Here is a 24,006-nt window from a genome sequence, read left to right as displayed (position 1 = left end):
ACATTTTTGAGGTCTCTTGCTATTTTAAATAATTACCTCACATGGTATACTTTTTACCGGTAATAACCTCATAAATTCCGTTGAAGCTGCCTCAGGGGTATTTTCATCTTTTCTCTTTATAGAAGAGCCTTAGAATATTATTTTCCATTTTCTAGGATTTTCTTAGAATTTTCTGTAGCCTCTTCCACTTTTACCCCTGTTGGTCATAACTTTCAGAATTTACAGTTTAGTCCCTGGTTGGACTTAACTTCATATAATCCTCTCTTTGAGGCTTCTAACTCAACCTTTGGCCTATATCTAGTCTCTTTTCTCTCTCTGGGCCTTCGAGACTTTACTGGAGCATCTAACTTTATTACACTTTAGCCCCTTAAAACTTTTACTTTGCAGTTTAGTCCCTGAAACTGCTTTAACTTTCTTTTTCATCTTTGGGACTTCTGCTCACAGGGGTCTGGTAACCTATTTAATTTAGGCTATTTCTGGAACTTCTAGGCCTAAAAGTCTGGATGTTACAGGATTAGTTCGCCGCGGCGAAAGGTCGCGAATCTATATAGTCGTGGGAGGGTTCAGCGTGCGAAAATAAGAAAAATCTGAAGGAGGAGAGAGGAGCTCTGCTAGGGTTTCGAACTTTTGGCTTGGAGGAGACATTTCTAAGGATCCATTACCTCAAGTAAGTGATTTTAACCTCTAATCTTCTTTCTTTATTGGAGTTTCTTGGAATTTCTGAGGATTTTTGGTGGAACCCTAGGATTTTCTAAGTTGTGATGGAATTGAGGTTTTTGACCGATTGTTTTGAGTTTAATTGATTGCATTGGGTTAGTTTAAGTATTTAATCGGTGTAGTTTCCTTGGATTTAAAGAATCTTGAGTTTTTGGAGTTAGGGTTTATGGAATTGGATGATTTGGGATTGAGGATGATAATGTAGAGATTGATTTTGAGTTTTGTGAATTGGGTTATGTTAAGGAGGGTTAAATTGGATGTTTAATCGGTTTAGAATTGTTGTTGGAACCTTAATTGCTCAAATGAGATGTTGGAGGTTGAATTCCTATAGTGGGTCCTTGAGGTTTGAATTCTAATTGATGCTTGGAAGGAGACTTGATGTTTTAATAGACTTTGAGGACTTTGGAGTGTTGTTTTGATAGTTATACCCTTTGAGTTGGGTAGAGTTTTGATGGGAGATAGGAATTTTGTGTCCCCAAGTGTTGTTTTGGCCACATTATTAGTTTGAAAGCTAATATATGATGGTTGTGTGTTTGTGTGCTTGTGTAGATCGGTTGTGAGTCTTGGTGGTGCACAGGGCCACATCGTTGGTTTGTTGTTCCTTGCTCAGGCGAGAGGTAACCACTTTCCAATCCTTAGTACTTGCTTCTGTGGTATTGTGAGTAGATTTGTGTTTTGTGCTTCAAATAGTAATTGTGTTCAAACTATATGTTGTATATAAAAAGGGAAAACCGTCTTGTGGGGTTTTGATTTATGATGAATGTATTTTTGGAATTGTGAAAGATATGCCACTGAATGAGGTTAATTGTGAAATGATTATTACTCTTTGATTATGATTTGAGCATGATGCATGATTGGGATTTGGTGAGAGTTTGATAGTTACTACCACGTGGTAAGGCCTCCATTAATGCATGATGGTTGGCTTAGTATGTCCCCCATAGTGAGGGATAGGCCTTTTGGCTCCCTACGTCCCCCAGAGTGAGGGATAGGCCTTTTATGGCTCCTTACGTCCCCCATAGTGAGGGATAGGCCGGCTTCGGCTCCTGAAAATCCCCCAAAGTGAGGGATTTGGTTAATGGGAATTGCATCATTTCACTCGCATGATTTATTGTGGCTATCTTGTTATTATATTACTTGTGAACTGCCCCACTTGACACCTCACGAGCACCTATTTAGTAGTACCTAGTATTGGAAAGGTTGGTTACTGGGACTTTGTCTCACCCCGTGGTTTACAATGTTTTCAGGTGAAGGTTCCGGGCGTGCGCCTTCGGGAAGAGACGCAGAGGCTTGAGCTTGGTTAGCTTTAGGCCTCTAGCATTTGTATATGTATGACTAGTATATATTGCCACATTTAGGACTGCTTTTTGATATATTTGATTACCCGGCCTTGTTGTAAACTGGAGAGAATGTATCTCCTTATTTTGATTGGCCGGAGGCCATTGCTAGTGTTTGATGAACTATGAATTATATAGTTGAAAACTTTTTAGATGGGCTGACTTTGATGTATGTGTTACCCGGGCCGGAGGCTCGGAGGCCCAGTAGATATGAATGGATTATTTTAGTTGCATGCAACGTCTATTGGGTTGACCCGAGTTTGAAAGTCAATTTCTAAAAATATGAAATTTTCCTTCTACTATGGTAGCTCGTTTTAACAGCTTTCCTTTTTTACCATAGTAGTGGACTTTATGATGATTTATGATGTTTTTAAGGTTAAGGGTTTTACATATAACATGGGCTTACTCTTTCCCATTCATGCTCACACACTCTCATTTATCCCATAAACATGATAATTAATTACATGGCATTATAAGCATCCATAACATAAATTACATAATAGGAGAATTACACATTCATCAACAATCTCATTCATTAACATGAATAATTCTCCACTTTCTTCTCCTTGCTTTTCATGCCATTATTGCCCATTGATGATTGACCTAAATGGTTGGTTAGGGAGGGGTGAGATTTGGGGGAATCACACTAGCAAACAATACCATACTAATCATGCTAGATGGATGCTAATACACTACACGTAACTTGTTTATTCTCTTATTAATTAGTGACATATTAGCATGCTCAAAGCTAATTTCTTGATACATGGCCATGGAGACATAATCTACTCATCATGAATAGCAATTACAATAACTAAAACATGTCACATTAACATTCAAATAACATGTACATAGCAACACACAAGCATACAACATCAAGCAATGACAATAGGTAAGTTCACTACCTTGCACCTCAAGCTTTCCTCTTACTTTTCCTTTGACTCCCTTGACTTTCCAACCATGTGGGCATTCGGTCAACATTACCAAATATCCTCTTGGATGTTCTAAGGTCCTAAACATAGTCATAATGATCACACAATCTATTAGGACCAAGAGACTATATAATATTCAAGACTAGCTCTCTTGAACCTCAACCCTTTCTCTTGGTTTTATGATTTTCTTTCTAACTTTTCTAACATAAATCTTATCATTTTCCATCCTTAAGATCCATTTCTTGTCAATTAGGACCACTTTAGATGGCCTTAGATTCAAGAAGATCAAATATGAAAATTTTGCTTCGTGGGTACTGTTCACGCAGAAATTCCAGAATTTTTGTTCAAATTTGAAAATTCATAATTAATTCTAGAAAAATCAAAACTGAGTGGTTACAAGTCTCACTAAAAGCTTCTTAAGTTCTCTTTAAAGGAAAAATAGTTTCAAGAACCAATTCTACGCTGAACAGTACCAAAATTGTACGGAATTTGACACTCTTCCAAAGGTTAAACACTGTTTCCAGATTTAAAACCCTAACTTTGAAAAATCACCATACTTTAAAGATTTATTCTTTAAGCATACCAAATTTCAGAATCAGATACAAAGAGTAACTTATTTGAAATAGGATCAAGTCAGATGCTACAACCATCACATACCTTAATCTTGAAACTTGAATCTTGTTCCTTCTTCTTGGCCTTCACCCCTGTGTTTTTCTCTCTAAATTTTGGTAGATGTTACATCCAGAAATATGGCATTTAGGGAATAGGAATATTCCTAAATAATTAAGGGTCAAAAATGACAAGGAGAAATAGAAGAATTTTGGTGGAAAATAATTATTGTAATTTTCCAAGCCAATTATAGAAAGTTTGACTAATTAAGGAAAATTGGTCAAGAACAATTATGGAAAAATATTTCCAAGCCTCAGAAAATTAAGGAAAAATAAGGTCAATATTTATTGAAAATTATATGGGATTATAAAAATTGGTTTTATGACCAAATTGCCCTCAGAGAAATTACAAAGGAATTTAAGGGCAATTTAAGCCAGTTTAAGGTCTTTTATTTGGAAAATTCCAAATAAATATTGGAAGGAGAATAAAATGCCAAGAAAATTCTTATGATGTCCCAAGGAATTATAAGAGATTATGGAATTAAAAGAAGACCCTCAAGTATCCAAGATTTTTTCCAATTCCTTCGAAAAGTGGAAAAATCACTAAAGAGAATGAAAATAGTTTTCCCTTTTTATTTAATTATTGGAAAATTAATTGAGACAAAGAGGGCAAATTGGGAAGATAAAAATGAGGAGAATAATTTATGGGTCTGACAGAAAATAATTACAGAGGCCAGAGCACTGTAATTATAGAAAAGAAGTTAAACATAGAGTAAAAGTGCACTAATAAAGTGTTAATCGGAGTCTTGCGCTTTACTTGGCCCACAAGTCGCCACTTGTCAAGCCTTTAATGGGTGGTGATTAGAGCTTTCCAAGTGTCATGCTACCAATGGAGAGGATCTTAACTTTTGAAATTAATTTCAATTGTCATTAAGTTAATTAAGAGGGAAAATTAAGAAGGAGTAGGCATTTGACACTTGGCTCCTCATTAAATGTGGTAGATGAGATATTTTTGGTTCATTAATGAGCTCCTCCTCACCCTATTTTCTGGTTATTGGTTCAGCCAAGTGAGAAAGGAAAGGGAAAAGAGAGAGTTCAAGGGAGAACCAAGGAGAAGGCATCAACCTTAAGCATACAAGTGAGATCTAAAGTAAGTTTTCAGTTCTAAGTTGTTCCTTACCTTGTTTGCTTGAGTTGTATCGTTGAAAATCCTAGTTTCTCTTCCCCTTTGATGCTGGCCAAAACATATATGGTAGAGGAGGAAGTTTTATGGTTCAATCTTGCTAGAACACTTCAAACTATGGTAGATCCTAGTGGTTACAAGTGGTTGTAGGTTGATTTTGAAGTGTTTTCCTTGCCATGTTGCTTGAGTTTCATTTTGGCCAAGGCTAGATTTGGAACCTAGGATGAGTTTTTCAAAGTTTTGAGGCTTCCATTATATTCAAAATGGAAAATAGTGTAGGGTAAACCTAAAGAACAAGTGTTGGAAGCCATAGAATGAAAGTTACAATTTTTGGATAATCAACCCTAAGGGTTCGGCCAGTTCAAAACTGAAGGAAGGGAATTTATTTTGTTAAATCTAAGTAGATATTTAGAATCTACATGAAAAATCATGTAGGAAAAGGTCAAGAGGGAATTTTTAGGGTTTATGGAAACCAACTCTAAAAATTCAAGAACAAAGATAGAAGCTTTAAGGGGGTTTAAGAGTTACTTGAATTATGTTATTGATTGTATAAGGAATGGTTGATGATTCTTGCTGCTATTTTTCTGGATTGCCATGTTAGGGTTTGGCATTTATGGAAGCAAGAAAGAAGAACAAGAAAATCAAAGAGCATTGGATTAAGGTAGTAAGATTTAATTGACCTTAATGTTGAATGTTGCATTGATTGCTTTGCAATTTCATTTGCTATTATGTGGTTGAACTAAATGATGAGGATGATGATGATTGTGTAGCTATACTCCTTGCTTTATGTGCCTTGGCTATTGCATGTTAGAGTGCTATATGTATAAGGTAAAGTAGTTCCCTATTAATAGCAAAAGGTTAGAATGCTTGGAATTGATGCATGTTAATGTTTTGGTTGATTGATCTTGCTACTGGGATTTTCAAAAATCTCTGATTGAATCCAATTGTTCTATGTTATTTCATATCATTTTAAGGGTTTTTATCATAGGTTTTGGCTCCTTTTAATGATAATTGTGCTTAATTTTGATTAAGAGTCCTTACTTTGAGTTAGTGTCTTTTTTAGGGTAAAATTGTCATAATTGGTTATTAATTGTATTCAATTGATTTCTATTACAATTGATGCTTCAAATTGTTGCTTTTTATTGTAGGACACTTGAGAATTAGAGCCAAGATTGAAGACCAAAGCATTACACAACATGAGAGTTTCCAAGAAAATGTTGTGCTGTGGCAAAAAGTCTGAAAATGTGCATCAGTGGCTATTATGGAATAGTTTGCCGGGGCAAACTTTTGAGTTCGTTGCGGCAAACTCTCTCGTATCAGTAACATCAGATTCAGATCTAGAACGTAAAAATGGACCTTCTACTCATATGATCCGACCCAGATGGACCCCAAAAGCCCTTAGAAACCCTATTTTCGACCTATAACTCCATTCTATCATCTCAAACCTCTATTCTCCCATCCTCCTCTTGCCTCTCCATCTCCATCTTCTTCCCTTTCCATTTCCTGCACTCTTTCTTCATCCCCACCTTCATTTGCTTCATCTCCTGACTATTATGGCTGAAGATTTAACTCTGGTTGGAGCTGATTCCAAGGCTATGATGAGCTAGGCTTTTCCAACTCTTGAAGATGGTGGAGTAGCATGAGTTTCCAAGCTTCAAAAGGGAGTTTAAGTTTTAATCTTTAGTTCTAGCTATGTGTTTATGATTTCCTAGGTCTAGGAGTTGTTGTAAAGTCTTAGTTAGACAACATTTGTAATTTGGATTGATTGATGTTGAATTCTGTGCTTAAATATATGTGTGCTTAAATATATGTAGTTGCATATATGCTTCTTGTAACTCTCATGTTTCTCTCCTATCGTGCATGGTTATGTTTTGATACTGAGTTGATTGTGTGTTACATTGAGCCAATTGCATGATCATTCCAAAATTACACATTAGGGAAGCTTAACAAAGTTTTCATTAATGAGTTCATTAATGTAAGCTTTGGACTCAATGAGTTATTGAGGTTGTTATTCTAGAAAACCTAATGAATTTATGAAACTCCCAATATCTTAAGTAAACTATGATTGCCATTAAAACCATTTTCAAGAGATTTCCTATCATTCATTTCCATTCCATCATTATTATCTTAAAACACCAAAAATATAGTATCTTAGGTTTGTTTTCATTGCATTTAGTTTAGGCACCATTCATTTAAATCTTAAAAACCCAAAACCCCCCATTCATTTCATTGCATTGCATGGCATTTAGTCTAGCTTAGGTAATTAATAAAGGCTCCCAAAAGTGAAACAACATGAGTTTGCACTAAACTGCATAGCTTGGATTTATTTTTGATTGAGAACCCCAAGGCAAACGACAAAAAGGCTCTCGTTAATCTCATCCCCCAAATATAATGTAACATTTTAGGGCCTATAACTCTCAAGAGCAAGCTGCAGATTGGAGGCTAAATTATGGTGGTTTTAATAGAATTTTGAACCACCCTATTGGAATTTTGTGGAATAAGTTATGAATTTTTTAAGTTGGGCCAGAAAACTGGATTTTTACCCAATGAATAGTAAAAATCCAAAAATCAGCGTTTTTCATGAATTTTTGGGCTCAAGACCATCCAATGTGGTCTAAAATGGTTTTAATTAAACCCTAAGTGAATCCAATAGTAAGGTGTGACAATAGAGTTTCTCTCTACAAATGACTACCAAAATGCTCTTCCAAGGTGGGGGTTTATAGCCAAAACTTTGGCTTGAATGACTAAAATGCCCTTGGTGGCTAATAGAAAGGGTAAGGGCAATTTGGAACTTTAAGTTGACTTTTACATCATCATTGCATCATCTTCTTACATCATCCTTACCTCATTCTTCTAGAAGGTGCTAGGTTTCACAAAAATGGTGGAGGAGAAGGGAGATTAGATCCTAGTCATTGGATCAAACTTGTTCCCTAAGTTTCCTCTTAATTTACTTGGCCCACGTTTCTCCGGCTTTCTTGACAGCCTTTCGGAGCTAAAAAAATTCTTTTGTCTACTCCATATTTCCCTTTTATTCTACAGAATATCTATAAATTTTTCCAGGCCACATACTCCCTTTAAGCCTTGTATAAAATTCATTTACTAAAATGCCCTTTCATCGGCATAATCGGCTTTTTAATTTATTAAAGCCATTCCACTGGCCTTTTGGTTATGAGACTAATTTTATAAATTAGTACAACCTTTCAACCATTTAATCTCATTTTTGTATACATTTTTCAGATTTCTTGCTATTTCAAATAATTACCTCAAACAGTATACTTTTTACGGGCCATAACCTCAAATTCTATTTAAGCTATCTCAGGGGTATTTTTGTCATTTCTCTTCACAAAAGGGTCTTAGAATATTATTTCCAATTTTTTGGGATTTTCTTGGAATTCTCTGTATACTCTTCCATTTTTACCCTTATTGGTTATAACTTTCTGAATTTACGGTTTAGTCCCTGCATAGACTTAACTTCATACAATGCTCTCTTTGAGGTTTCTAACTTAACCCTTGGCCTGTTTCTACTCTATTTTCTCTTTTTGGGCCCTTAAGACTTTATTGGAGCCTCTAGCCTTGAACATACTTGAGCCCCTGAAAACTTTTATTTTGAATCTTAGTCCCTGAAACTACTTTAACTTCCTTTCTCATCTTTGGGACTTCTGCTCAAAAGGGGTCTAGTAGCCTATCCAATTCAGGCTATTTCTCGTATTTCGAGGCCCAAAAGTTGGGATGTTACAATTCTCCCCCTCTTAAAAGAATTTCGTCCTCGAAATTCCATGTCAACCCTCTATTCTTACCTTTAATGGGAGGTTAACTGAGGAGAATATCCCCACTTATACTTAACTCTGACCTCTTCAACTTTTCATTATATCTCATTTCTGGGTTTCAACCCTAGACTTCATACTTACATAACTTGTCGTTCTATACTTTTTTGTCATTTACATGAGCATGACCTTTGCTTTTAAGCATTTTGTCACCACTACTCACATTCTTCCTATACTTTAGGCTTATTTTTTCATTATAATACCACGACAGTATACCTGTCTTCTTGGTATTTTACTATACCATGGCATTTTGGGTTCTCTTAATACCGCTTTTATCTATTTTTTTTTACAAACCCTGCCATTTCTCTTTACTTTAAGGGCATATCTCCTTTCTTCCCTTTATTGACTAGAACAGAATTGAGCCCTGTCTAATCAACAATAAAGGTGTCTGGAACAAGTCAAGGGTACTCTCTCTTTATTAGTCCATCGTTAAAGGAGATTTCAGTATCTTAAACTCATCTCTGGTCATCGTCTTCCCAAAGAGGTACTATACTCTTACCCTTATGGCTCAGCTATTTTCTCTTAGGCATGGTTTACCATGACCTCGGGAGCTACTGTGTAAAACCCTTTACCTCAAAACATTATACACTCGTCATAAAATCACTACTATGGTAGAAGAGGAAAGCTGTTGCAACAAACCACCATAGTAGAAAGAAATATGCATAATTTTTGAAATTAACATTTAAACTCGGTTCAAACTCAAACTCCGTTGTATGCAACTAGAAATCATTCATTAACATCCACTAGTCCTCCGAGCCTTCGACTCGGGTAACAAAACACATCAACATCAGCCCATCCAAATGGTTTCCAACAAAATAAAACATAGTTTCACAAGACACTAGAAATGGCCTCCGGCCAACCCAAAATAAGGAGATAACATTCCCTCCAATTTACAATTCCCAATTCATGCATCATGCTCAAACTGTAATCAAAGAGTAAATAATCATTTCACAATTAACTTCTTTCAGTGGCCTATCTTTCACAAGTGCCAAATTCATTCAACATCAATTGAAACCCCACAAGACGGTTTTCCTTTTTAATATACAACATACACTTTGAATATAGTTGTTACTCGAAGCACAAAACATAAATCCACTCACAATACCACAAAAACATGTACAAAGGATTGGAAAGTGGTTATCTCTCGCCTGAGCAAGGAATAACAAACCAACAACACGGCCCTGTGCACCAACAAGGCTCACAACCGGTCTACACAAGCACACAACCATCATGTATTAGCTTTCAACTAATAATGTGGCCAAAACAACATTTGGGGACACAAAATTCCTAGCTCCAACCAAAACTCTACCCAACTAAAAAGGGTATAACCATCAAGGCAACGCTCCAAGGTCATAAAAATCCAATAAAACCTTAATTCCTTTCCAAACATCAATTAAAATTCATAACCTCAAGGACCCACTATAGGAATTCAACACCCAAACATCCCAGTTGAACAATAGAAGTCTTAACAACATTCTAAACCAATAAAACATCCAATTTAACCCTCCTTAACATAACCCAACAAACCATCATGTATTAGCTTTCAACTAATAATGTGGCCAAAACAAACATTTGGGGACACAAAATTCCTAGCTCCAACCAAACTCTACCCAACTAAAAAGGGTATAACCATCAAGGCAACGCTCCAAGGTCATAAAAATCCATAAAAACCTTAATTCCTTTCCAAACATCAATTAAAATTCATAACCTCAAGGACCCACTATAGGAATCCAACACCCAAACATCCCAGTTGAACAATAGAAGTCTTAACAACATTCTAAACCAATAAAACATCCAATTTAACCCTCCTTAACATAACCCAAATCACAAAACTCAAAATCAATCTCCACATTATCATCCTCAATCACAAACCTCCCATTTCCATAAACCCTAACTTCAAAAACTCAAAGTTCTTCAAATCCAAGAGAACTACATCAATTAAATACTTAGACTAACCCAAAGCAATCAATTAACTCAAAACAATCGGTCAAAAACCTTAATTCCATAACAACCTAGAAAACTCTAGGGTTTTACCATAAATCCTCAGAAATTCCAAGAAAGAAAGTAGATTAGAGGTTAAAATCACTTACTTGACGTAATGGATCCTTAGAAACACCTTTCCCCAGCCACAACACCGAAACCCTAGCAGAGCCTCTCTCTCTTCCTTCAAATTTTCTAATTTTCGTAGAACCAGACCCCTCCTACGACTATATAGATTCGACCCCTTTTGCCGTTGATTGAATCCAATTATTCTATGTTATTTCATATCATTTTAAGGGTCTTTATCATAGATTTTGGCTCCTTTTGATGATAATTGTGCTTAATTTAGATTAAGAGTCTTTGCTTTGAGTTAGTGTCTTTTTTAGTTTTAAATTGTCATAATTGGTTATTAATTGTATTCAGTTGATTTCTAGGACAATTGATGCTTCAAATTGTTGCTTTTTATTGTAGGACACTTGAGAATTGGAGCTGAAAGAGAGCCTTTCTTTATCGTTCGCTTTGGGGTTCTCACTCAAAATTAAGTCCAAGCTATGCAGTATAATGCAAACTCGGGTCGTTTCTCTTTTGGGAGCCTTAATTAATTACCTAAGTTAGACTAAATGCTATGCAAAGTAATGAAAAGGGGTTTTTGGGTTTTTAACATTTAATGAAATGTGCCAAAACTAAATGCAATGAAAACAAATCTAAGATGCTATGTTTTTGGAGTTTTTAAGATAATAGTGATGTAATGGAAATGAATGATAGGAAATCTCTTGAAAAAGGTTTGATGCAATCATAGTTCACTTAATATGGGAGTTTCACAAATCATTAGGTTTTCTTAATCAGAACCTCATTAACTCAATGAGTCCAAAGCTTTCATTAATGAACTCATTAATGAAAACTTTGTTTAGCATCCCTAATGTGTAAAATTGGAATGATCATGCAATTGGCTTAATGTAACACACAATAAACTCAGCACCCAAACACAACTATGCAAGATAGAAGAGAATAATGAGAGTTACAATAAGCATATATGCAACTACATATATTTAAGCTCATAGTTCAACATAAATCAATCCAAAATACAAATGCTAATCAGTAACCACTGATTACAGAATTAATCAAAGCATCTAACTAAGACTTTACAACTCCTAAACCTAGGAAATCATAAATGCCTAGCTAAAAACTAAAGATTAAAACTAAAACTCCCCTTTGAAGCTTAGGAACTCATGCTACTCCACCATCTTCAAGAGTTGAATAGCTTAGCTCATCATAGCCTTGGAATCAGCTCCAACCAGAGGTAGATCTTCAGCAATAATGATCAGGAGATGAAAGAAATGAAAGTGGATGAAGAAGAAGAAATGCAGGAAAATGGAAGGTGAAGAAGATGGAGATAGAGGATTAGGGTTTCTGAGGGAGAGATGAGAGAAGATGATGATAGAAACGTAGGTGGTGGCTGAATAATAAGAGTCTGACCTCACCATACCCAAAATAGGGTTTCTAACCCGAAATTTACGTGCATGGGTTGGTTCCTGGGGGTAGGTAGGTCAAAATTTCCCGAAATGGTCGGGTCTGAAAATTGCTGATACGAGGCGTTCGCCACGGCGAACCATGGCAGGGAGCTTTACTTCTTGACGGACAACGTTCGCTGCGGCGAAATCAGAAGTGTGCCGCGGCGAACTATGGCAGAAGTTCCTTTTCGCTCTTTGTGCCTTGAGTCTTCAATTCTGGCCCCAATATCTAGTGTCCTACAATAAGAAGCAACAAATTGAAGTATCAATTGTCCTAGAAATCAATTGAATACAATTAATTACCAATTATGACAATTTTATCCTCAAAAAGGCACTAACTTAAAGTAAGGACTCTTAATCTAAATTAAGCACAATTATCATTAAAAAGGGCCAGAAAATACCACAAAATCATGGATAATGTAATGAAAAGATAATAATATCTTGAGCTCAATCAAATTCCCCCATACTTAGACCTTTGCACTCCTGGACAAAGCTCAAGAATAATTCAAAAGAGATACTAGCACAAAGAGAAACACTACCATGCTTAAGAGATGAAAGCAGAAGATTAGTAAGAAATTCTCACAGGGTTTGACATCAGTAAACAAAGATATGCTAAGAAAATGAGCACAATGGACAATTAACTCAAAGATTGATCAAGAAAGATCTATCTCATGGATAAGTGTTTCACTCTTAACTCACTTGTTTTGGGGTTATTTCACTCTAAGTCTACTCAATCCAATTTTTACCATAGACTTGTAATAATTCTACCTCTCCACCACAGGAAGCAAACTTTGTAAATCAAGAGGACTTTTAAGGGTTAGAACTTGAATGAAGGCCAAGTGAAATGAATGGAATGAGAGTGAAAATGGAAATGAGTACAAGCATACGAATTATTAAGACAGAATTAATCTAAATAAAAGCAAGGGAAGAAGCTACTTAGTTTTTATTTTATAATTTTTATATCTTTATCCTTTTTTTCTTTTTTTTTTCGATTTAAGCAACTTCTTCTTCTTCTTCTTTTTTTTAACTACAAATAATTGCATGCGTGTACTCAAGATGAAGGTCCAAAGAGGTTTACAACGGTAAAATGATTGGGTTTGTGTTTAGGAAACGAGGATTTGAAATCGAACGCTTCTATCATTTTTACAAAAATTGATTCACTAAGCTTCGATTAAGAATTAAAACAAGTTCTAGAGAAATATGAAATAAGCAGATTCACTCAATTTAATAACTTTAGGCCCAAAAATCCTTCCAACAAGGCTAAAATCTCAATTAATCAATCTCAAGGATTAACAACCACACAGTCATAGTTTCAAAGAATATCATCATTTACTATCTGTCAAAAACATGAGAATAACTAGCCCAAGTTCAACCCTCATTTAAAAGTATGGAAAGTTTTCTAAAAGCACTAGTACAATTTGAACTTTTCCAATAATTTAAGAAAAGGGATGCAGGAGTATAAAGAATCTAAGCCAGGAAAAATTTTTGAAGACCAGCTGAAATTGCAAAGAATTTATTATTTAAATAAATTTTTTTTAAGGGGGGTCGCCGCGGCGAAAGAATGGAGGTCGCCGCAGCGAAAGGTAGCTGAAATGAAATATGAAGAAGGTGCCGGTCTTCGCCGCGGCGAAACATAAGTTGGCTGCAACGAAGGTGTCCCGAGAGCTAATTAACGTGAAACAAAGGGGGCTTCACCGCGGCGAAGGAAAATGTTTATCGCGGCGAAGGGTGGCAGAAACGAAAAATTCCTGAGCAATTTTCAACTCTTCAGCAACTAAACTCAAAATATTCACAATTTAACCAATTTATAAGTTCAAAAACACCTCAAAATCACATAGATGCATGGATGCATGAGAAATATTTGCTAGAATCCACAATAAATCCCTCCCCCACACTTAAACACAACATTATCCTCAAGGTGTGAATCAATGATAGCAAATACCAGAAATGAAGTGCAAGGGTGAAAATAAATCAAAGATCATAACAAATTAATAAGAAAGCATCTATCTAAACAAGTTCAAAACTAACTGAGCACAATAAAAGTTCAGAAATATCCAGCCTCAGAACAACAAAGAAGAACAAACAAAACAAGAGAAAAACAACAAAAACAAAAAGACTAAAAACTAAGGCTGCTGCTTAGGATCATCTGCCCCGGATCCTGACGGTCCTGCACCCGATGTGCCTGCTCCGTCCATACCCATATTGCCCTGTGGCTCCTCCTCCTTAGCTGGTAAAGCAAAGTTCAAACCGGTCTGCGATCAAGGCATCAATACGGCGGCGGTGGGGTTAGCGACGTCCGCTCATACAGTGCATCACGGTCCTTTTGCCGCTTAATCTCCCGGAGGAGTGTAACGCGTAACTGGTGAACTTCCTCAGACAACTCGTCAATGTCATCCGCAAGTGTGTCTAAGGTGACTGGCTGGGAAGGCTCAGGAGCATCTTGGCCCCTTGGGTGGCTCTCAGCAGCTGCCTGGCCTGCACTAACATCGTAAACAGGATGGATAAGAGGGTGGGGTCCAATGGTGGGCTGTTTGAGTGTTTGAGGTGCTCATACCGGAAGAGGGGTACAGGTTCGAAATAGCTGTCATTATCAAATGTAGGTACCCCGCACTTGCGGAAAATGTCAGAGATAAGGTGGGAAAAAATGATGCTATTGGTGAGTTTTTTGGTGTTGACGGAATCGTAGAGGGCTGATTGGATGAGTAGTTTGAGCTACATCGAAAGTTTTTCCGGTCATGAGGAGAAAAACGATAAGGGCTTGGCGTTTAGGGAGGTTCTGGAGTGGGAAGTGGGCAAGATGTTGTTGCAGACCAGGTGCAGCCACGGCCTCGCCTCAGGCCGGAAATTGGAGCGTTTCAAGTAAAGCTCAGCAGTGCGGGGACGATGCCAAGTGGCACTATCCCGGTACAGGGTCTGGAGGATTTCATCAAAAGGATAATTATCTCTGTAATGCGAATAGTGGGAATGACGCCCTCAGGAAGGCGGTAGTGGTGGGCAATGTTTATGTGGTGTGAAGGAGTAATTCACACGGTGGTCACGGAACAGGATGAATAACATGCCATTAAGGCGGGCGTAGGGTGTAGAAGTGGCGGACGAAGGCATCATTGCCCATTTCTCGTGGGTGAACCAATTCAGTCAATGGGGATTCCGGAGTCTTTGGACAAAGGGGTGGTCTGGTGGGTCAAGAGGGAAGGGTCTCTCCTTAAGGAGGGGGCGCTTGTCTACTATCTTATAGAGGTCATCATAAGATAAGGCTTCCTTGGAGTCAGAGTCAGACACGGCTAAGGGTTCAGGGTTTTTGGTGCGAGGCATTTTCCTGAAGCAACAAACAACAGAAAAACTAACACAGAGCAAACAACCACACACCTCAAAACCATAAAAAATCAAATTACAACCTAGACAGTAGCAAATGGTTAGATAATGATTCATAGATTTTCAAAGGATCAAAAGTTTCATAATTAAGTAAAGAGATTAAAGAAAAACACAATGTACTATGAATCATTAGATAACCTACAGGCTACGTAACTACAAGCTAACAACAAAAAGAATCATTAGATAACCTACAGGCTACGTAACTACAAGCTAACAACAAAATAGCCCACCCCAACAACACAATGCCAGAATAACTAAGCAAACTAACAACTACATAGAATTAAACTAAAAGAAAGAACAAGGGAAGAGAGAAAACATACCGAGAGGGGAGGGAGAGAGACGCACGGCGAAGCAGAGAAAGGGAGAGAGAAAACCGAATAGATAAGGGAGGAGAGAATAGAGGGGGGTGATGGTTTAAGAAGGAAGATGGAAGGGAGAGGCCGACCGGTTCTGTCACACCCTGATAATTTTATTCTAATTGATGAATGATTTGTGACTTACTAAGGCCAAATAGTATAGTAGACTGGTAGAGGATCCAGGCTATGAGGAAAAATCAGGATAGGGACATAACGGTCGTTTTTGAAAAGATCGGTCAAGAAAGGGCAGTATTGGAAATAATGTCCAAAATTCCTGAAAATTCCCAGAAAGTCATGAAAAATAGAAAGGATGGTACAGAATAATGTTTGAGGCTTAGAAGATGAATATGAGATTAAAAATAATTTATCAGGAAATTATTTGTAATTATTGGAATTTTTGGTTAATTAAGGAAAATTAGCCAATTTCCATTATTTAAAATATATAGAGGCCTCAAAAATTCAAGGAAAAATATGGATAAATTATGTGACATATTATCCTAATTTATAAAATTATTTCCCACCTTTGGATGTACAGAGGTTAGCTTAAAGAATATTTATTACCGAATTATTATCGGTAGAATAGTGATTTTTGACAGAATAAAATTTAGAAAATTATAGAGGGAGGTAAAACTTGAGAAAAATCATGGATTACCCTTGGAATGAGGGGGATTTAATGAGGTGTTGAAATCGAAATTTTGTGACAGTAAATTGGACAGGATTGTTGGAAAATCGGACCGGAAATACACAAATAATCAGTGGATTGCACTGGTTATTGAATGAGTCATTTTTTTCCAATATTGAGAGCAATATTTCGGCCAAAATTAGAAGGGAAGGACAAAGTTGGAATTTTCCAAATTGTTCAAGGGCATAAAGGGAAATAAGAGACAAAACAATAAAATAATATTTATTTTCCACATGAAAATCACATGGTGATTAGGTGTCCATCCATGTGTCACTTTCTTATGGTGTGTGCCCTAAGATTTGTCCATGTGTAAAGTAGAAAAAAATGGACGGTCGAGATCGCATCTTTTTCCCGAAGGGCATTTTTGGCATTTTGAAATATCAAAGCCTATAAATACCCCCCTTCCATGAACAATTTCGGCCAAGAGGTTTTGTTGAGAGGGAATTTTGTGTTCTTGAGTTCTAGGAGAGAGAAAGGAAGAAAGAAGAGAGAGAAAGAGAGAAAGCAAGCTTAGACACCTCTAATCGCCGGTTAAGAGCTAATTAAGGTATGTTTATCTCCCTAAGTGTTAATTATTTTTAGTTGATTATTTATTTGAGGAAGATTAGATGATTAATTACCTTGATTAATTATGGTTTAGTGATAGCTAAGATTAATCATGTTATTTGATTAAGGATTGATTAAAGCTTAATCATATTGATCAGAGAATGATTAATCATGTTGATTAAGGAATGATTAAGGATTAATCATGTTGAGTAGAGAATGATTAATGGCTAATCCAAAAGGGATTAGTGACTTAATCTTAGAGGATTATGACTATGTGACTTGAGGACCTTAATTAAATATTGGATTAAGGACTAAGGGTTAGTGATTAACCAAGAAAGCATGATTAATCATGGATTAAGGAAGAATTCCAAGACCTTAATTGAGGATTAAGGCTTGGTCAAACCAAGGTCAAAGGTTTAGGAAAGGTATACAGAAATTATAAATTGAAAGGCACAAGGGTAGCATTATATTGAGAAAGAATGGTATACTGGATATGGAATTTACCATACCCTTACTGTATGGTTGATAGGCAATTCTTCTGGAAACCTAGGAGGATCTCCAGCAAGGGAACAAGGAGGAAACGTTAAGCGTGGAATTGAGGTAGCGTGAACTGCAATTATTTTGTTGATCTGCATTTGGTGTATCTGCTATGTGTGTTTATGTGCCATGAGAATGTTATGTACAGATGATGTGAACTCCTTGCAATGTATGCCTTGGCTCTTGCATGATTGAGTTTGACCAGAATGATTATATGCTCCATGATATGATGACATGGATACAGAATGATTATGGCATGGCATAAAGTCTAGAAATGTTATTATACTGCATGTAGCATGACATCTTATGCATGTTGACTTGATGGTTGTATGTTCAATGCTACTGGGATTTCTATGAAATCTCATTCCTCCTATAACATGATATCCTAGGTGCCACTACTGCCAAGGAGAAGGGAAAGGAAATAATTGTGGCTTGAGGAAGTTATGAATTATGTAATGTATTATACGGTTTTGAACCTTTCTCTTTCAAGCCATGTAAGCATACTATGATCATGAATACATGATATGATAACCTTTTTGGAATGTATATTAATGATAGAGTAGCTTTATGTGCAATTATGGTATGATTATAGTGAAAAACGAAATGCTGTTAGAATCAGTGAAAAAGGGGATAAAAATGGTCTAGATTTGACCAAACTTTGACCAACGAAGACCCTGGTCAAATGGTTGACTTTTTCCCTGAAATTTGGCATGCAAATAGATCTTATTTTTCCCTTTAAAATGAGTGGTAAAGCGTCACAATCGGAGCTCTGTGTAAGAAGTTATGCCTTTCCGAAGTTAGGCAAAAATCCTGGAAAATAGAAAAATGACCAAATGAACAGTACTTTTCGAAATTGAAAACGGATGCGTTTCTGATTAAAGCGGAACCTGAGGTCATTTTTCCTTGAAAGATGATGTTAAGAGCTTCGAGTGAGACTTAGAATGACCTTATTTCGATTTTTCTAGAATTAGTTATGATTTTCCAAAGTTATGCCAAGTTTAAGGTTACGGTGAATAGTAATGCGGGAAAAGAATTTTCAAATTCAGGTTTTTCAACCCGGTAACCTTAAATTGCGCTTCCGAATGTCTTAACTTGGCACAATATAAGGTAAACGTAAGGTGTTACAGGTTCGAATGGAGGGAAGAGGGGGTTGCCGCTGGGAGGAGAAAGGCCGAAGTGGAGAATGCGAAGAGTGAGAGGTTGAAGGAGGGGAATGCAGAGTAAGGGGGGGTTCGACGGTTTTGGATGAATTGAAAAGGGGTAAGGAGGGTTTAATGGAATGGGGAATGGAAAAGACCAAAAAAGGCTCAGGAGAGGATGGTGGGTGAATCAGAAGTGGGGGGCAAAAAGAGAAATTCACGCGGAAAAATAAGAAAGAAACAAACCGTTCAGCCCAGAAACGGCAGGTTCACCGTGGAGAAGAATAGGTTCACCGTCGCGAAACATGCTCGAGACGAAAAACAAAGAGGGAGAAGGACGTTTTGCCGCGGTGAAATCAAAAGTTAGCCGTAGCGAAACAATCCCGAGAGGAACACACAGAGACTAGCGACCTTCGCCGCGGCGAGAGCATAAGTTCACCGCGGCGAAACATCACCGAGAGCAACACACAAGAGAAACAGAACCACTTCATCGCGGCAAAGGCTAGGGTTTGCCGCGGCGAAGTGTTACAGAACGCACAGAACAATACATAAAATACTCAAACATCAGAGAAACACAACACCAAACAACAAACGAAGCTGGATACTCTAAAAACTTTAAAGTGCAACAGAAGAGATCAGAAGGTGCTCAATAAATCCATGATTAAGCAGTATACCACATACAAACTTTCTCAATCAATCTGAATCATATAATTCATTCCAAGCACCAAATCATCAAGCACCAAGCAAGATAAGATAGAGATCAAAACTTCCAGGGGGTCTTATTGAATTCAAACAATAACTACACTACTTTCCTACTGAAAAGGGTTTCTCCCCCACACTCATTCAACATACAATGCACAAAACATAGCAAGCTCAATAATTAAGCAAAAGCATGTAAGTGAGTGAAGGAAAGAAACGACCAGGGAGCAAAGGAGGCTTTTGGTTCTCATGGTAGAGCTTTAGTTGATGGCCATTAACTTTAAGCTTTGCTCCAGTTTCCTCATTAAGAAGCTCACCATTCCGAAATTATGCACCTTTGTGACTGTGTAAGGCCCATCCCAACAGGTATTGAACTTTCCTTGCTTAAACGTGAATCTGGCGTTAAACATCAGTACCTTGTCTCCCACCTTGAAATTCTTCCGTAGGAGACCCTTATCATGCACAAGTTTTGTCTTCTCCTTATATAGTCGAGAGTTCTCATAAGCCTCCAATCTCAACTCTTCTAATTCTTACAGCTGCAACTTCCTCTCCATCCCAGAAGATTCCAAGTCCATGTTACATTGTTTGACTGCCCAATATGCTTTATGCTCCAATTCTACTGGGAGGTGGCATGCTTTGCCAAAGACTAAGCGATATGGAGACATTCCAATTGGTGACTTATAGGAAGTTCTATAGGCCCACAATGCTTCCTCTAATCTTAGGCTCCAATCTTTCTTGGATGGTTTGACTATCTTCTCCAGTACTTGCTTCACCTCTCGATTGGACACTTCAGCTTGGCCATTGGTTTGGGGGTGATATGCAGTGGAGACTTTGTGGGTGACACCAAATTTAGAAAACAAGTTATCTACTACCTTATTACAAAAATGTGTACCTCTATCACTCACCACAGCCCTTGGAATCCCAAACCTACAGAAAATGTTGGACTTAAGAAACTTAGAAACCGCCTGGGCATCATCTTTTCTAGTAGGTACAGCCTCTATCCATTTGGAGACATAGTCAACAGCTAGAAGAATGTATATAAAACCAAAGGACGGAGGAAAGGGACCCATGAAGTCAATTCCCCAAACATCAAAAATTTCACAAAACAGTAAAGGCTGTTGAGGCATTTCGTGTCTTTTACCTAACCCTCCAAAATGTTGACATTTGTCACAGGACTGACAAAAATCATAAGAATCTTTAAAAAGGGTTAGCCAATAAAAACCAGAATCTAAAATCTTCCTAGATGTTCTCCTTGCACTGAAATGACCACCACAAACCATGGAATGGCAAGCTGCTATGATAGACTCAAACTCTTCACTAGGCACACACTTTCTTATAACCTAGTCACTACATATCCGCCATAGGTGAGGGGCATCCCAAATGTAGTGTCTCGATTCGCTTCGAAGTTTTTGTGCCTGGAATTTAGACATAAAAGGAGGGGTGAGTCCAGTTATAAGATAATTAACAATATGCGCATACCAAGGCTCTTTAACAGCTAAGGCACATAATACTGAATCAGAAAAAGAATCACAGGTGAGTTCAGAAGAGTCTACTCCCCGTGTATCATCAGGTAGCCTACTTAAGTGATCAGCTACATGGTTCTCTGCCCCTGCTCGATCCTTTATTTCAATGTCAAATTCCTAGAGAAGTAATGCCCACCTAATCAATCTTGGCTTCGATTGAGGTTTCTTCAGAAGATAACGAACAGCTGCATGATCAGTAAAAACAGTCACATGAGAGTTTAACAAGTAAGGCCTAAATTTTTCTAAAGCGAAAACAACTGCAAATAGCTCTTTTCGGTTATTGTATAGTTGACTTGAGCTGCATCCAGTGTTTTCGAAGCATAGGCAATGACTCTTGAGAGCTTCTCCTCCCTCTGGCCTAACATAGCTCCTACAGCAAAATTAGAAGCGTCACATGAAATCTCAAAGGGCAAAGTCCAGTTAAGTGCAACAAGAATAGGAGGAGAAATGAGTTTAGACTTTAAATCATCAAAAGCAACTCTACAAGAATCATCAAAATCAAATTTCACATCTTTTTGTAAAAGCTTTGAGAGAGGTAAAGTAATCTTGCTAAAATCTTTTATAAACCGCCTATAAAATCCCGCGTGACCCAAAAATGATCTAATATCTTTAACACAAGCAGGATAAGGCAAAGAAGATATAACCTCAATCTTAGCTTTATCAACTTCAATTCCCTTTTTAGAAATCAAATGTCCTAGCACTATCCCTTCATTGACCATAAAATGACACTTTTCGAAGTTTAAAATCAAATTCTTTTCAATGCATCTTTTTAAAACTTTTTCAAGACTAGCAAGACAATCGTTAAAAGAACCACCATAAACAGTAAAATCATCCATAAAGACTTCCATACATTCCTCTAAGAAATCACAGAATATAGTCATCATACAACGTTGGAAAGTCCCTGGAGCATTACATAACCCAAAAGGCATCCTACGATAGGCGAAGGTACCAAAAGGGCATGTGAAAGTGGTTTTATCTTGTCCTCTGGTGCAATAGGTACTTGAAAGTACCTAGAGAAACCATCTAGAAAACAGTAATGAGATTTGCCTGCAAGTCTCTCAAGCATCTGGTCTATGAAAGGAAGAGGGAAATGATCTTTTCGTGTGGCATCATTGAGTTTTCTATAATCTATGCACACACGCCAGGAATTCTGAACTCTTGTAGGAATAAGCTCATCCCTATCATTTCTAACCACAGTAACCCCACTCTTTTTAGGCACTACATGTATCAAACTAACCCACTCACTATCAGATATGAGATAGATGATCCCAGCACTTAAAAGTTTGGTAATTTCCTTCTTAACCACATCAAGAATCAGGGGGTTTAGTCTTCTCTGGGGTTGTCTCACTGGTTTGGAACTTTCACTAAGCAAGATCCTATGTGTGCAAATCGCTGGGCTAATCCCCGAAATGTCTGCTAAAGTCCACCCAATAGCCCTCTTATGCTCTCTCAATACAGTAAGGAGTCTTTCTTCCTCAACCTTAGACAGGGAGTTAGCTATAATGACAGGTAATCGCTCATCAGACTCTAAAAAAGCATACTTCACAGTAGGGGTAGGGGTTTCAAATCAAGTGCAGGTGGTTGCACAATAGAGGGAATCAAATTATGAAGTTCTAGAGAGAACAGATTACTCCCCTTTCCTTCAACCAGTGAGAGTTCAGATCCCATGTGGCTAGCTTTACCATCTCCAACTTTTCCAAGCATTGAACCAGCATCAAGTTGATCCATCACAGCAACTGCTTTGGATGAACTGCTTTGGATGAATTCCTCTGCATACCATTCACTGGATAACAAGTCATTCAAATATCTCATGGTATGAAAAGAATCAAAAGTAGACAGGTTAGGAGATGTAAGGGATTGAGAATAATCCTTTAACTCAAGGTGTCTCTGCATCATATGAGCAGGTGGAATCTCTGAAAGTGGACTATCTTCGTTCTCTTCAATCAAGCATGTTCGCTGAGGCGAACCAGCTTCATCAATTGCCACTGCAGTATCAGTCTCCAATATGCTAGAATCACCTGAAACATCAATAAAAAACCTTTCTCCAAGAGAATCATCACTGACAATAGAAGGAATGGAACTTATATGCAAATCAGTAGATGAAACAGTGAATGCTTGTGGAATGGAAAGCATGCAATTAACTGCTGTACAGTTAAGGCATGTCACGTCACCTCCACATGAGCAAGTAGAAGGAAAAGAATAAAGAGATGAAAAAGAAGAAATAGTGTCATCCTCATCAGCAGAATTACTAGAGGAATCATCTTGCAATTCAAACTCAGAACAAGCATCATCAATAGCAATATCAATCATGTTAACACCCAAAAGAGAATAGTCTTCATAAGGATGCTTCATTGCTTCATACATGTTAAAACAAACCTTATGATCTCCTACTTCCATAGTGATGGTACCTTCTTTCATGCTAATCATAGTGTTAGCAGTCCTTAAGAAAGGTCTACCAAGAATCAGTGTGGTGTCATGAACAAGCTCAGAAGACATGTCAAGTACATAGAAATTAGCAGGAAAGACCAAATCCTTAACCTAGACCAAAATATCCTCTATGATGCCTTCGGGATACCTAATAGTCCTATCAGCTAACTGGAGTACTACAGTGGTTGACTTAAGAGTCTTGACTCCTAGTGAAGTGTAAACAGACTTAGGCATGACATTAATAGCTGCCCCTAGATCTAACAAGGCTCCCCCTATAGAAACTTTTCCTATAGTGCAAGGGATGGTGAAGGATCCAGGGTCTTGGCATTTCACAGGGATTTGAGGTTTAAATAGGGCAGACACATTTGAGCTCACTTGGACTCTTTCATTTGGTCTAAACTTTCTCTTATGGGTGCACAAGTCTTTAAGGTATTTAGCATAAGCAGGAACTCTCTTAACAAGATCAAGCAAAGGAATATTAACTTCCACTCTACTAAACAAATCAATAATATCTTTTTCATACTTAGTTTCAGTCTTTCTTTTGCTTATCAAGTACAAATTAGGAAAAGGAAGGTCCTTGAGATTTACCTCTTTATCATTCAGCTTATCGGCTCCATACTTACTTGGCTCAGATTCCAC

The sequence above is a fragment of the Neltuma alba genome, unplaced genomic scaffold (genome assembly GCF_004799145.2).
Source record: "Neltuma alba isolate B1F8T4 unplaced genomic scaffold, ASM479914v2 tig00000784_pilon, whole genome shotgun sequence".
NCBI classification, from domain to species: domain Eukaryota; kingdom Viridiplantae; phylum Streptophyta; class Magnoliopsida; order Fabales; family Fabaceae; genus Neltuma; species Neltuma alba.
Note: the sequence above shows the minus strand (reverse complement) of the source record.